The sequence below is a fragment of the Phascolarctos cinereus genome, unplaced genomic scaffold, assembly GCF_003287225.1.
Source record: "Phascolarctos cinereus isolate Bilbo 61053 unplaced genomic scaffold, phaCin_HiC Scaffold_5;HRSCAF=322, whole genome shotgun sequence".
NCBI lineage: Eukaryota > Metazoa > Chordata > Mammalia > Diprotodontia > Phascolarctidae > Phascolarctos > Phascolarctos cinereus.
The window spans coordinates 404,701,178-404,715,191 of NW_027555958.1; the positions used below are offsets into that span (position 1 = coordinate 404,701,178).

At 37.6% G+C, this 14,014-nt stretch overlaps 1 pseudogene; it reads left to right on the forward strand.

Annotated features, from left to right (window-relative positions):
- Nucleotides 1-6,005: 6,005 nt before the first annotated feature.
- On the forward strand, nucleotides 6,006-12,805 carry LOC110206764 (5-aminolevulinate synthase, non-specific, mitochondrial-like; annotated as a pseudogene).
- Nucleotides 12,806-14,014: the final 1,209 nt, after the last annotated feature.

Here is a 14,014-nt window from a genome sequence, read left to right on the forward strand (position 1 = left end):
ACGAGCCTTTCATCACCACTCACTAAGTGGACAGGAAATAGTCAATCAGAATATCTGTAAGTGATGTAAAGTGCATATGGAGGGAAGGAGAAGACAAAGAGAGGGAAAAGCATGAAAGAATAGGATGGAGGAAAATGTACAATTAACTATCATAACTCTGAATGGAATGAACTCATTCATAAAATGGAGGATGATAGCAAAATTGATTACAGAGCAGAATCTAATAATATGCCTCTAATGTATATGCTTTGAAAGGCAGAGCATCCAATAATTAAAGGAAAAATTAATTGAATTACAGGGAGAAATTGATAATAAAATTATAATAGTAGGATGACTCAATGTACCCTCTACAGACCTAGACAAATTTAACCAAAAAAAAAAGAGAAAGAAGTAAAGGATACGAATAGAATGTTAGAAAATGTGAAGATCTCTGGTGAGTATTGAATGGGAATACAAAGGGGAATACATAGCTTATTTGTACATGATTATCTATTAATGCATTAAAACCTCACAAAGAAATGCAGAAAAGCAGGAATATGACCATAACGTAATAAAAAAAATTTTTCAATGAAGGGTCACTGAAGAAACAATTAAAATTAATTGGAAACTAAATAAGAATCCTAAGGAATTAGTTAGTAAAAAAAACCCAAATGATAGAAATAATAAATCATTTCATCAAAGAAAATGTTAATAAGGAGACAATATACCAGAATTTGTGGGATGAAGCCAAAGCAGTCCTTGAGGGAAATATATATCCTCAAATACTTTCATCCACAAAAGAGAAAGAACAGATCAACAAACTGGACATGCAACTAAAAAAACCAACTGGTATTGGTAAAGGGAATTGAGATAATAAATGTATGGTACTTTGCAAACCTTAAAACATTATAAAATATCAATTTGTTATAATTATAATACTTATTATTGCTATTGTAGCACCTTCTCTGAGGTCACTCTCTCAAGTTGGAGCTTGCATTCCTCAGCTGGGGTCAACAGAGTAATGGTTGCTACCCTCTTTCCCCATAGTCCTGAGAGTCACTGGATTTCTATTCCTGTTGGTTGTAAACCCACACCGGTATGCTTCCCAGGAACAGTCAAACTTCAATTAGCTTTTAGAAAAGAGTGTTTACTAGGGCTGTATAGTAAGGAGAGTTGGTATAAAACACTCTTCCTAAACCTGAGTGTACTCTCTCCTTGCATACCCAAGGTCCCTGAAGAAAGGAGGCTCAAACTTTGAATACAATGTAATGAGATACACATGTAGGGAGCACATAAGGTATACAGGTAACTCTCAACTCCTTGTCACTAGAAGTCCTTTTTGGATTCCATAGCCAGCATTCTCTCTGGTACAAGAAGTCATACCCCTTGAAGCTGCTTCCTTCTGTCTGTGGCTATCTTTCTGTATCCAGCTATATCTATGTTGATCTGTTTGTCCTCAGCATTCTCTGATTACATTGTTTGCCACTGGTCAGTTCTCTCTGGTGACCAGGCAGAAGAGTGTCACAATCCCACCGGGCTCATTTCTCCTCCTCCCCTTCCCCATTCCCACCCCAGGTGTAAGGTTCTATCTCCTCAAGGCCCTCCAGGGTCTAGAGTCCTCCACCACTTTTCTACTTCAAGATGGACTGCTGAAATTCCTCCACTATTTAAAGCCCCCAGGGGCAGGGTTAACTTATTTGGTTAACCAGTCACATTGTACTCCTTTTGATCCAATTAAGGAAGAGTTTATACTTTGTCAAGAGATCATAGGGTAAAAATCTTTTCTTTATATATTTAAAACTTCATCATATTTGACCACCCTTAGGCTTAATATGTTATAATTACATTAATTGGGGGGGTGGAACTCTACCCTTATACTATTTTTGTTATTATTTCCCCACTAATAAAATTAGAAATCTTTAAAGTATTAATAAAAACATTTCTTTAATATCATTAAGACTAGATTCCTAGAACTGTTTCCACTTCTATCCCTACTGCTGATATCAACTGGCAATATCAGGTGAAATAAAGGGGTTTTGATAAACCCATTTTATACGTTTTAACTGTCTAGAATGCCATCTCTGAGCTTCCTAATGTAAACCATTTCTTGGATGCTCTTCTGGTCTCTGTACTAACCCTTTCAGCATGAAGTGATGGTTAAAGCTTTGGTGTTTCTGCTCATGGGGATTTGCATGTCATAGTGATGTATGAAATTTAATCTTTTAAGTGTGGTGCACTGGCACAACCCCTTCTACAAACACATTCCTTTCATGCCTCTTTTTGCACCGGGCTGTATATGAGCTATCAATACAAGGAGCATTCTGATCTCACAGACTCATGTCTGCAATCACTTTGCCACGCTCTGCCCTGATTTATATAGCTATGAGCCTTCTAGAAAGATGCAGCATGGCATAACATACTAATTCTCAAAAAAGATGAGGGGGATGGAGTCTTTAATCATTTTTAAGAGTGTAAAAGGGTCCTGAGACCAAAAGGTTTGAGAATTATTGGTATAATAGAACACTAGAATCAAAGTTGGAAGACCTGGGTTCAAATCTCACCTCTGCTATTTACTACTTATGTGATTATGGGCCAGTCATTTAACCTCTCTGGGTCTCAATTTCCTCATCTGTAAAATGAGGATAATAATACTTATAGACTGAGAACAAGGAATAACATATGGTTAAACTTAATGTTGCACAAGTATATCTACAATATGAAAAGATCTAGGGGAAGATGTCAATATGTTGAATCTTCTATGGAGGATTTACAGAAGGACATGAGTAATATTCTTGTAAGATTGGAAGGCTTGGATAACTAGTCCAGAGAAGGGAGAATCTACTTTGATGAGCTCATAGGTCCATTGAGTATGAAAGTTTAACTCTGTTTTACAAGACGTCCTGGAAGTGATTAAGGTAAAAGCTTAGAAAGGCTTTGAGTAAGCTAGGAAATTTGTGGGGATATACATTTCCCAAGTCCTCAGTTTCTGGTTTCCTTAGAGTTCTGATAATGAGTTTTGGGAAGAAAGATCTTAGTCTAAACTCCATTCTAAAATTTCCTTCCAAGTTCTGAACCCAGGAGATGCTCTATACCCCAACACAACTGGTACAGCAGAGAAAGGAGTGAGATAAGAATGCAGAATCATTCTGGGAGTGCTCCAGGGCCCTACTTGTAAATCTGATAGGGCAGAGAGGAAGAAGCCAACACGGAGCTAGGATTTAGGATTAATTGGTCATGATAACACAGCCTTTGTGGTAATGTCAAGTGGAGCCCAATTCCAGTACTTTCCTCTCCCCTAATCCTCTCAAGGCACTCATTAAAAAAATTTACCCAGTGGTTTGTTTTATCCTCCATTTTTACCAGTTAAAAAGAGTGGTAGGGGCAGGGGGCAAGAAAGTAGATCTGAGCTACAACAGACCCTGTTACCTGCCATTTGAAAATCTTTTTATACTTTGTTTGGGGTTTATATGCTACCTAATTGTTTCAATAAATCCCATGACCATTAAGAGTGAATTATCAAATCCTATAAATTGGGCATCATGAAAGAGGAGGAAGGAAGAATCCAAGCACAGCACAGGAACTCAAAGAGTAAAGACAAGCAGTGTTTCCTATTTTGGTAATTTCTAGGCATATTCCACTGTAAGTCTCTCTTGACTCTGGGAGTCAGCTCAGTCACATGTGGGCTTAGGAGAGAGCACAGATGTCTAGTAAGTAAGCTATTCAGGGGTAATCAGAGGGCTGATTGCCAAACAATGTATACATCCCCTTAGCCAATTCATTATCTGACTAATCATATGACAGCTCCTGTGCTCTAGAGAGCTGAGGAGTGAGAGAAGTGGGGGTGGATACAGCTTGGGGGATACCATTACTATGTACATCTTTAGCAACCACCAACCATATCCAGTTTTCACTGGAGTACTATTGTGAATCGTGATCAATTGTGAATCGTGATCAATCTACTAAGCTGCTCAGCTCTGAATTGAGAAACCATCCCATCACAGGCCACCCTGCCTTACTCCATGAAACTAAATTTGAGGTCGTTTCTCTCTCCTCTGACATTCAGTGGGAAGGGATGCTTCAGGCGGAGGTCTTCCTCAAGGTAGAGAGTCGGTGTGATTACAGAGAAGCTGCTTCCAGCCTTCCCTGAAGGTAGAAGATCTCCATTCCTGTAGGGACCCATCCACATTCCTCTGGTAACCACCTAAAGAAAGTCTTCACCTCATTGTCATCTCTTATTGTTACCAAGTCCATAGAATCCACTCTCCATCACGGAGAACAAGGCGTCCAGTACTCCCAGGAAGGTCATCCTCTCACAGGTTACCCCATCATCCTCCATGCCCTAGGCCTGCATACTTCTCCCCGAAGTGGGCAGACACAGAGAGTTATACAAAGTAGAAAAAGGATCTGCTAGTGGCTCAAACTACTTTTATGGGAAAACCATTTTGGAGAGGAGTATTGTATTTGTGGAGCGGTAGAGCAACCTTCTCAGAGGTCTACTCAGTCATTGTTCACACCAATCATAAGCATCTAAGAACCAAGAATATTTTCAACTGTCTGGTAAGTATTAACACAGGACATTATTTTTCAAGTTCAGTATACCTATGGGTCCAAATGGCAAGCAGATGTACCATTGTAAAAAATTGAATTTGGCCTCCCCATGAATCAATCACCTCTATAGGCAGGCCCAGTACTACTCAATCTTAACCAGAACTACTAGAATTATTCTTCCAGTACTATGTATACCCTTTTCCCCTTTAAGAAGGAAGAAAATAAGCGTTTATTAAGCACCTACTATGTGTCAGTCACTGTGCTAAGTGCTTTACAAATATTATCATTTAATCCTTACAACAACTTTGAGAGATAGGTACTATTATTACCCCCATTTTACAGTTGAGGAAACAGAGGCAGACAGAGGTAAAGTAACTCATCCATAGTCACACAGCTTTACTAGTTATCTAAGGCTAGACTTGAATTCAGGTCTTCCTGACTCCAGGCCCGGTGTGCTATCCACTGCACCACCTACCTGCCTGCCTCTTAAGTAGGCATGATATCCATTCACGAGCTAAAGTTAGTCATCTATGGGTTCTTATATTTCTTATATTCATATCTACATGTCTCTTTGTGTGAAGTCTAATGGGAAGGGCTCAGAGCTATAAAAGACCAGTAATGTGCCTGTTAAGAATTTTCAGTCACACATGACTTTTGGTGATTATGGCTATAATATATAATATTGTAATAGTATATAGTATAGTATATACATTATACAGTAGTATATAATAATATATAGTATAGTAACATGAATGCAAAGTCATATGAAGCATATGTGTGGGCCAAGGACCCAGTAGGGCAAGTTTACCACAACCCTGACAACTTCCTCTGCCCCTCAGAAGCAGTAATGTTAGATTTCCTTGTAAACCTGCCACTGCCACTGGAGAATGATGCCAGCTTGATGGTACCAGACACCTTGTCTCTAAAATGGCCTTCTTCCTTCCTTGAACTGGGTATACAACCTCAGTCAAGGTAACTATTTACCGTGAAGGAAAGATGTTTTCCAGTTCTATGGCTGCCCCTGTTATATCATCTCTGACAGGGAACTCTGACATAGATCATTCTTTTGGGGTACACTATTCACAACCCTTCAGGTAAAGACGTATCCCATCTTTGTCACTCCCAGTCTAAAGAAAGGACAAAGCCGACTAGACCTAGATGGCCACCAACCATGAGTTTGTCCTACTATGACTACTTGAAATAGGATAGAAAGACAGAAAAAGTAAAACCCAATGGGGAGAGGGGACTTTTTTTTTTTTAACCAGCAAAGGCTGGGTGGAAGATAGAGCCAATGTGAGAGAGAAGGTTTGTTATTAATAATAATTTTCTATAGTGCATATATCTATTTTCAGATCTTATTTCTGACTTTTTCTTTTTGAATCCGGAAAAAGAAAGAGAGAAAGAGAGAGAGACTGATACAGAAATGAGCTAAAAAGAGTGCAGTGTGGGGGTTGGGGCAGTTTTTGCCAAAGGGCACCATGAAGTTGCTGAAGCGACTGCTGCTGCTGCTGCTTCCAGGCTTTGGCTGGTGGTGGAGTCCCTTGGCTTGAGAGCATGCAGGCACTCAAATATTCACATATACTCATGGCCCTTGTTTCTCAAGGGCCCCACCCCACTTGGAGCTTACATTGTTATAATAATTCAGTCCGCTTATCCACCCAAAACACTCCCTCAAAAAAAACTCAATTTAATGCAACCAACATTTATTAAGCAAGGCACTATGCTAGGCTTTGAAGATAAAAAGACAGAAACCAAAAATCCTTAATCCCAAGAACTTAAATTCTACAGAGGACTTGAACCTGAGGTAGCTATTCTGGGGACCATGTATGTCCTGGGGAGGGGGGAAGAGTTTCCCAGGTACTTATAAATATTTTCTAGCTTTCAAAATCTACTAGCTTTTCAAAAAAGGAAATATGATGGATTTGCCATATTTAAAAGGAAACAGGTTTATTTTTACATACTCTTAAGGTTTAAAACTATTGTGAACACTATGTAGCCAAAAAACATTTAAAATATCATTTCCTTCCTGTGATACCAATTTTATCTCTTACTATTCTACAAATATTTATTGGTGGGCTTCCTGATTAAGAGAATGACATAAGTACTTTGCAAACAGCAGGGCACTATGTACATGTCAGCTATTTTTTATTTAATTAAGTGTTATTATTATTAATTTCAATATTTGTAACAAGTGCTAATTAACAAAACAACTAAACCAAATGTAAGGTGAATCTCTAATCCCCAAATCTGAATCATTTCTACCATAATTCGATATGGAAGGGGAGAAATAATGTGTTGTAAGGTAATTAAAGATGATCAGACAGTTGAATAACAAACAAAATGTTTCCTCTGTGTTCCATCTATGTTCCTGTCTGAATGCCTTTGATGTCACTTTTTTTTAAAAAATAGAGTTGACAATATGTCCCTTATTCTTTGTCTGATCTTGTTTTACATCAGTGCATCTGTGTCTTTCCATAGCTCCTTGTATTCTTCATATTTAACATTTTTATGGCACCATAATATTCCATTATGTTAATTGACTACAATTTAACTTATTCAGCTGTTCTTCAAATCCTCTGTTATAAAAGTTGTTTCAAGAATTTTTTCTACTACAAATGAAGCAACTGAATATTTTTAGAATTACGGTATCTTTTCCTTTTTTAATAATCCTTTCTTTTCCATATTCTGACATATTTATAGCATTAGCATAAAGTTCTAGCAAAAAGATTGCTGAGCCAAAAGGTATAATGAGTTTTATGACACCAACAATATAAATGATGTCAACTGTTTTGCCTCAGCCCCATTGACATTGACTTTGATCATTTTCTTATAGCTATCTATCTATTTATCCAATTTAATGGGAAAAAAAGTGGTTTCTTAAAGTTGTCTTTTTTTTTTTACATTTCTCTGATTAGAAGAGTATCTGATTACCTTTGGGAATCTATATTATGGGAGGGAACAGGTTTTTGAAAAACTGATTCTAGATAGCAGACTTTTCTCTGATATGTTTATTGCAAATATTTTCCCCAATTTGTATCTTTTATTTGTTTTAGAGATATTACTTTCTGTCAGTCCAAATCTTTTTACATTTGTATGTTCAAATCCATTAATTTTGGGTCCAATAACTTCTTCCCTTTGTGTGATCATATCCTCTCTCTATTGGAGACAAACTAATCTTAAGGTTGACTTCGGATCAGTGATTTCAAATTAAAACTAGCCTAAATTGCTTGGGGTTAGGAGGGGTTAAGATATTGCTCAAATCATGGAGGTAGAGGGAGAAGATAACTAGTTCCTTTTTTGGACATTTTGAGTTTGAAATGACGACAAGACTTCAATTTCAAGATGTCTAAAAGGCAGTTGGTGATATAGGACATCAGTTTAGGAGAAAGATTAAGTAAGGTTGGATATATATTTGAGAATCATCTGGTAAAGATTATAATTAAACTCATAGTGAGGGAGGGTAAGGGGGTAAAGGAATAAGCATTTATATAGCACTTACTATGGGCTAAGTACTTTTGCAAAGATGATCTCATTTGATCCTCACAACCAACTCATAAGGTAGGTGGTATTATTATCTTCATTTTACAGTTGAAGAAACTGAGGCAAAAGGGGGGATAAATGACTTGTCCAAGATAGGAAAGAATATACAGGAGGAGAAGGTGATATGACAAGTATTAAATGAGACAGAGAGAACAGGGAGGATCAGGGTTGAGAACAAGACATTAGATATGACAATTAAAAAATGTCCATCGCTCTGCAGAAAGTAATTTCAGTTGAATGATGACGTTGGAAGCCAGACTGGAGAGGATTTAGAAGAAAGTGAGAGGAGAGGAAGTGGTGGCCCTGATTGTATGTAGACGGCTATTTCTCAGTCTTCATTTATAAAAATTGGGCAGCTAGGTGGCACAGTGAATAGAATGCCAGGCCTGGAGGCAGGAAGACTCATCTTTGTGAGTTCAAATCTGACTTCAGCCACTTATTAGCTGTGTGACCCAGAGCATGTCATTTAACCCAGTTTGCCTTAATTCCTCATCTGTAAGATGATTTGAAGAAGGAAATGGCAAACACTCCAGTATCTTTGCCAAGAAAACCCCAAATGGGGTCACAAAGAATCAGACACAACTGAACAAACATTTATAAAACCATTACACTAAGCCAGGCACTGTGCTAAGCAATGGACATACAAACACAAAAAGTGAGATAGCTCCTGTATATGTATTTTGTATGTACAAAGTTATTTACTTGTTGCCTCTCCTATTAGAATGTAAGTTCCTGGAGGGTGGGAGCTATTTTTGTTTTTTCCTTTGTATACCTAACAGTGTAACTGGCACAAGGAAAGTGCTTAATAAATGATTATTGATTGATTGTATGTGGTGATAAATTAATGCAAAAATAATTAATTTCTTATCTGTTGTAAATGATATTTCTCTATCAGTTACTCTTGATTTTTGTTGTAGTTATAGCAACTCAGAAGATTTTTGTGAGTTTATCTTACCTTTATCTACTTTGCTAAAATCATACATCATTTCAGTTTCTGTTGTTGAGTGTATTATATCGTCTAGATTTATAATTATGTCATTTATAAAGATAGTGTTATTTCTTCATTTTTGTTCCTTAAATTAAAGGAATGTTTGTTTCTTTTATTTCTTTTTTCATGACATTCTAAGAGGATGACAAATATGAATGTGATTAGAACAGGCAATATTGTTTATAACTTTTAGATTTAGGAATTCTTTTAATGTTTCTCTGTGGAATATTATGTTGTCTTGTTATATTAAATATATTTTATCATATTAAAGACAGGTTCTACTATTCTTATATTATTATATTTAACATGAATAAATTATTTTACTAAAGTCTTTCTTTGCATCCAATGATATGACATACTATTTAATTTTTCTTTGTTTTAAATGATTTATTATTTTAATACCTTCCCTGGGCCACCAAACTTGCACTCCAAATTAAGGGCTAGATTAGCCAATGGATGGCTTCTCTTGAAGGTTCTAGGGTTCAAAGTTTCTATACTCCTAAAATATAGCTCACAATTCTGCATCAAAGAGATTACCTTTAATAGTCAGCCAATAGACACAATTAGCTCAAAGCAAAGACATTTACTAAAATGACATGCTATGAACAATAACTACAAAATTCCTCCATCTCCAAAACCTGGGCCATGTTGTCCCATAATTGCACATAGTGCCTGTGGGGAAAATGGGAACAAACTTAAGAGTACAATGTTAGTGAGGTACAGTAACATTTGGAACGAGGCCAAGGCAATTCTCTTCTCTCAGTGGTCTTCTACTGCTAAACTGCCTTGGTTGTAGCATTTCCACTAAACAAGTTGTGTTTCTTGGATCTGCTTCTCTTGATTCCACACACCAGAGTTTGAACTAAGCATTTTTCTTCGATGTCAGGAGTCTCACTCCTTGAAGTTACTTCTAGCCAGGAATGCTGCTCCTCTCTGTGTCTGTGTCCCCACAATGTGCATCTCTGCTCCCTACAGTCTATGTCATGCATCAAACTCTAACAGATTAACCCTCACACTCACTCCTATTGGATGTAGTTGTCTTTTACTGGGTAAATAGCTCCCCTCCAATGTCCAACAGTTTCCTTTTTTGTGATATTAGCCAATCTGATAGGTGTCAGGTGGTACCCCAGAGTTGTTTTAATCATTGCAATGGTATCTTAAAGCAGTGTTATTAGCCCAGCAGGAAAAAAATCACATCCAGCAGGGAGTGAAAGAGACAGTCAGTGGAGTCAGCTCTGAAGATGGTGGCCCCCACTAGGCTAGTACCTAAAAGAGATCAAATGAAGAGGAAAAGGTCTTTTATGTACAAACATTTATAGCAGCTCTTTTTCTGTGGAGGCAAAAAGAAAACACACACACACACAAACCCCAAAAACCTGGAAACTAAGAAAATTGAGGAACCCCTGAATAAGTTGTGGGATATGAATATGTTGGAGTTCTACTATGCTACAGGATGTAAGGAAATGGATGATTCCAAAAAAGACATGGAAAGACTCATATGAAGTGTTGCAGAGAGAAGTGAGCAGAACCAGAAGAATATATCCTATAACATCGATATCATACAAATGAACACTTTTAAGGATTTTTATAAACTGACAGAGAATGAAATTATACAATGACAACACTGTAAAAATAAACAACTTTGAACACTGTAAGTACTCTAATCAATTTAATGACCATTCATGATTCCAGGATGAAATGTGATCTCCATTATAAGGGGATGATGGATTTAGGGTACAGAATAAAACATATATATTTGCATTGTGTGTGTGTGTGTGTGTGTGTGTGTGTGTGTGTGTGCGTGCATGTGTGTGTGTACAGCCATTGGGGGAATTCATTTTGCATGATCAAGGCATATATTTATTACAAGAAATTTGCTTGTTTTATTTTTAAATTAAATTTAAATAAATTTTTAAATTCAATAAGTGCTTGTTGACTAACTGAGAGTAGTGTTTGATGATACCCATTCCTGTTGAGAATATCCCAAATGTTTCTCCAAAAGGCTGGCAAATCATACTCTTCTATAAACAGAATTGGCCAAAATGATGAAAATTACTTCTCAAGCTTTGGTCTACTTCAGCAGCTTCCTACTAACAAGGAAAATTAATACCTTCAGCCAATAAGAATGATAAAACTTTCAAAACTGTGGTCCAGTAGACCACCAGTGGATCAAAATTTCCTTATGGATATCCTTCTTACTAACTCAGAAGGACCAAGGAATAGCAGTTTTCTTCAAGAATTTCAAGTGGGAAATCCCTCCTTGTGAGGAAAGAAGTTGATCAAGTTCCAATTATTCTCAAGGTGATTAATCTCAAGACTGGAAGAGACTAGAATGGTTTGCTAAAGATTTCTCAGGATTTCTTGCCAAATCAGAGACAAGAAAGGGTGTCCCACATCCTTTAGGACAACTTGCCAAAAATCTGTTTCTATTTTCTAGTAAGATGATTGTTCCTTTGAGAAAAAAAATTGATGAAAAAAAAAAAAGACCAAATGTATTGAATGTATAAAGCAGTGAATTCGAGGGCACACATCTTCCCAGTGTCAGATGGCTTCATGGATTCTCTTGTTACTAAAAAAGCAGATAGCTTTTTAGTTCATTGTAGTAACTGATACCTAAGGATGACTCATCATCCTTCAGTGGGGGAGGGGCGGTCACAGATACATTAAAACAACATGGTGTTGGTGCTGGTAGTACTAGAAATATTTCTGGAAGTAGCAAGTTTCACATTGATCTGGATAAAGAATTGGCCAACCTACACAGGAAAGATGCAGCATTATTGTTTTCATCTTGCTTTGTTGCTGATGACTGCACTCACTTCACTTTGTCTAAGATGATGCCATCTGCAACATTTATTCTAATTCTGGGAACCATGCCTCCATGATCCAAGGGATTTGTAGCAGCAGTGCCAAGATAAATATTTCATCATAATATGTAAGCTATTTCAAAGAGCTGCTAAGGAAATCAGACCCATTAGTCCCTAAAGGTCATTGCATTCGAAACTGTTCACTCCATGGATGGAGCAATATATCCACTTGTGTAGAAGAATTGAGTGATTTGGCTATGAATACTGGGAAATTATCTTGGTAGATGAAGTCCATGGTGCGGAACTCTATATGGAACTCAAGATGGCAGGAAAAGTGATCAGGATCGAGTCATGCACAAACTGGACATTATTACTAGAACACTTGGCAAAGTCTTTGGTTGCACTGGTGGCTATATTGTCAGCATAAGACCTTTAATAAACACTATGGGAGCTAGATGGCAGTGAATAGAGCGCTTGGTTTGTAATCTGGATGACTCATCTATGTGTGTGACCCTGAGCAAGTCACCTAACCCAGTTTGCCTCAACTCCTCATCTGTAAAATGAGCTGGAGGAGGAAATGGCAAACCACTCCAGTATCTTTACCAAGAAAACCTCGGATGGGGTCATGAAGAGTTAGACACATCTGAAACAACTGAACAACACTATAAGCCTATGTTGCTGGCTTTATTTTTACAATTTCCTTCCCATCCATGCTTCTGAGTTGGCTGGAGCTTTTCAATCTGTCCAAACCTTAAAGACTGCTGAAGGACAAGCCCTTCACCATCCATGACAGCACAATGTCAAACTCATGAGACAGATGCTGATGGATACAGACTTCCCTATGGTTCACTATCCCAGTCACATCATTCCATTTTGAGCTGTACATGCAGCTAAAAACGTAGAGATCTGTGCTGAACCAATGAGCAAGCATAACATTTACATCTAAACAATCAACTGCCCCCACATTTCCCCATAGGTTAGAGCTCCTGTGAGAAATAACTCATTTGGACTCCTACTCTATTCCAATCAATAGTAATCAATTTGATATGATTCCATAGGGGTAGTGATTATAAATTCCGTATATTAGACTTCAGAACTGTGAGCTGCAGATTGTAAAATCACTTGCTTAATCATAGGGATTAAGTAGAGGCCTTCCACCCTTGTTTTTCCTTGTCATGGTGATCAAGCCCAGTGTGATAGAAGTGACTCAATTACATGGAAAGTACTCCAACTTATTTTTGTAACTTCAGACCTCTCTCTCCTGTCCAAGAGCAAGTGACAATCTTATGACCACTTAGTCAGTGGAGATGCCCCATGCTTTGCCTAACCTGAGACCCCTCCACTAATATGTCATTTTTGGCCCTTAAGAGCAAAGTCCATCAACCAATGAGATTCTGTATTTTACTATGCCTCTTTTGCATATTAGGGTATCAAAAATCCTGTAAATCCTGTAAAAACAAGGTCCTGGAAAAAGGGGGCATCTCAGATCATAAGGAAGATCTGAGGTCCACTTCATCAGAGGGGACCATGGACCCTTTAATAATTGGCTCGGAGCTCTGCCTCATTCTCTTTTATTGTAGGTGGGACAATTTTAATGCCTACATTCCTTTGTATTGCTTCATTCCCTCCTCACATCCCACAGATGATGAACTATTTCCGTGAGAAACTGATGAATACTTGCTTGGGCTGGACCTGAAGCCTCACTCCTTAGCAGAGTTTCTGTAGGACATCTTTACACTTTGAAGTCATGAGTGAAAGAGACAAAGTCTATTTATCTTTTGTTTTTCCTTTTATTCATCTATCCTTCCCTCTAACTCCTATTCCACTGATTTTTTAAAAATAAAATAAATAAAGCCCTTGATACATACAGGAATAGTCTGGCAAAACAAATTCTCACATTGGTTATGTCTGAAAATACGTGTCTCTGAATTTTAAGTTCATCACCTCTCTGGAGAAGGAAATGGCAAACCACTTCAGTATCTTTGCCAAGAAAATCCCAAATGGGGTCATGAAGAGTCGGACACAACTGAAATGACTGAACAACAACAAAACCTCTCTGGCAAGAGGTAAGCGTCATATTTCACCTTCATTCTTTTGGACTTCATTTCAATTGGACTTCATTATTTGGAATTCATTGCTTTTGGATTTCATTCAT